The sequence below is a fragment of the Dromiciops gliroides genome, chromosome 4 (genome assembly GCF_019393635.1).
Source record: "Dromiciops gliroides isolate mDroGli1 chromosome 4, mDroGli1.pri, whole genome shotgun sequence".
In the NCBI taxonomy this organism is placed as follows: Eukaryota; Metazoa; Chordata; class Mammalia; order Microbiotheria; family Microbiotheriidae; genus Dromiciops; species Dromiciops gliroides.
The window spans coordinates 146,944,833-146,947,526 of NC_057864.1; positions in this window are offsets into that span (position 1 = coordinate 146,944,833).

The window sequence follows — 2,694 nt, forward strand, 5'->3', positions numbered from 1 at the left end:
TGGGGATATCAGTTGACAATTTGACAGGAATTTAAGAAATTCAATTCAACTCAAATTTTTATTAAAATTTATCACTGTGATAAGTACTAGAGATATAGAGGCACAATTAAGAATTGGTTGACAGTTGGACACCAAAGGTGGATCATCAGCCCTGAAAAGGGCTCACTCCAATTTCCAAAACAGGTGCTATGGAGCACTTGGAGCTTGGTCAGACATCAAAGAGGCCTAGGTCATCCACTGAATCCCTGGCCATCACTAGTTGTCTTGACTTTTGTCCTGCATTGGTCTTTGATGACTCTTGAAGAGAGTGAGGGTGAAAATTTTGCATGACTCTGTCTCACTTAAATCCAATTCACATTAATTCAAGACATCACCCCATAATGTCATTGGTCCTCTCCAAAAATTAAGTATGAACAACAATAAAAATAGTTCCCTAAATAGCAAAATATAATAGTTGGTATTTATTGTGATTACTATGAGTCATGAAGGAAATATTAAATTATATATATTTCATAGGTATTAATCAATGCTGACAGGGGAAATAGTTTGATTGGTATGGCCTCAGTTTTCTTCCCTTGTGAGTACTAATACAATTTCTTGAAGCTTTCTCTGTGTTGGCTGATGCTTTTCTTTTGGACTCTTTTGAGCTACAAATTGTTTTTAAAAGTGGGAAATGGGAGGACCTGAGTTCAAATCCAGCCTCAGATACTTGACATTTACTAGCTGTGTGACCCTGGGCAAGTCACTTAACCCTCATTGCCTGGCAAAAGCCAAAAACAAACAAAAGTGGGATATGAAAAGTGAATTCCTGAAATTAACTTTTTTTCTTTCTTTTTGGTAGCTTGCAATATTTTCTCCTTGACCTGAGAGCTCTGGAATTTAGCTATAATATTCCTAGAAGTTTTGGAGAGCTCTTTCAGGAGGTAATTGGTGTATTCTTTCAATTTCTATTTTACCTTCTGCTTCCAGAATATCCGGGCAATTTTCCCTGACAATTTCTTGGAAGATGATGTCTAAGCACTTTCCTTGATCATGGTTTTCAGGCAGACCAATAATTTTAAAATTGTCTCTCCTGGACCTATTTTCCAGGTCAGCAGTTTCTCCAAGAAGACATTTCACATTGCCCTCTATTTTTTTATTCATTTGAATTTGCTTTATTGTGCCTTGGTTTCTCATAAAGTCACTAGCTTCCATTTGTTCAATCCTAGTTCTTAGGCAATTATTTTCATCAGAGAGCTTTTGGACCTCCTTTTCCATTTGGTCAATTTGGTTTTTCAAGCTGTTGACTTTTTTCTCATATCTTTCCTGCATCACCCCCATTTTTCTTTCCATTTTTCCTCTATCTCTCTAACTTTATCTTCAAAGTTCTTTTTTAGTGTCTCTATGGACCAAGACCAATCTATATTTTTCTTGGAAGCTTTAGATATAGGGGCCCTGATGTTGACATCTTCCTCTGAGGGTGCACCTCGATCTTCCTTGTCACCAAATAAACTTTCTATGGTCCTCACCTTTCTCTGTCTGCTCATTTTGCCTTTCTTTTACTTGCCTTTTAGCTCCTTAAAGTGGGGCACTGTTTCCAGGCTGCATTATACTAAGCTTCAGAAGGTCCCAGGTGGTATGATTTAAGGAGGAAAAGGTTCTTCACTAGTCTGGCCTGTTCCCTGGTCTGTAGATGACCCCAAGCCAACATGCTAAACAACCAGTTTTGTGTGTTGTGGTTGTCAGCTCTGACAAGCCTATGCTGCTCTCCCACCTGGGCCACTGCTACTCAAGCCTACTTTCTGGTTCTCAACAGGGGTGAAAAACCCAAGTTCTGCCTCAGCACCAGCATAGACCCCTGTAATCTCCCCCCTGCCAAGGGGCTCAGCCCTCTCACCAGATTGTGAGTTTAGTTCCAGATGCCACTGGCCCTGAAGCTGATTCAGAGTCTGGGGGGGGGGGGTCTTTCTCATCATCAATCAATCCTCATCTTCCTTCAATCCATCAATCAGTCCATCATCATCAACATCACCAATCATTATCATCATCTTATATTACTCTTGCCTCTGCTTCAAAAATTTTTTCACAAGTACTATTGTTAACTGTTTTCCTCCATCCTATTCCCTCCCCATGATATTTACTCTATTTTCCATCTTGTTTTATCCTATCCCTCTTCAAAAGTGTTTTGCTTCTGACTGCCCCCTCCCCTGCTCTGCCCTCCCTCCTTTCAGGTCTCCCTCCTTATCCCTTTCCCCTCCTACTTTCCTGCAGGGTTGGATAGATTACTCCACCCAATTGAGTGGGTATGTTATTCCCTCCTTGAGCCAACTCTGATGAGATTAAGGTCTCTGAGCTAATTCTTATGATTGTAAGGCTCATTCACTTCCCCACTTCCATGTGCATTTTGAAAGAACACTCTTTTTTTTTTTTTTGTGGGGCAATGGGGGTTAAGTGACTTGCCCAGGGTCACACAGCTAGTAAGTGTTAAGTGTCTGAGGCCGGATTTGAACTCAGGTACTCCTGAATCCAGGGCCGGTGCTTTATCCACTGCGCCACCTAGCTGCCAACTGAAAGAACACTCTTAATGGTCTCTCAGTTGTTATTTTGTTGTTGTTCTTTAATGTGGTTACTGTATTTGTTTATCCTTTTATTTCTATTTTCTGGATTTCTTTTTTTTATTTTTGAGAAGATGATAAGTATTTCAGGTCTGGTTTT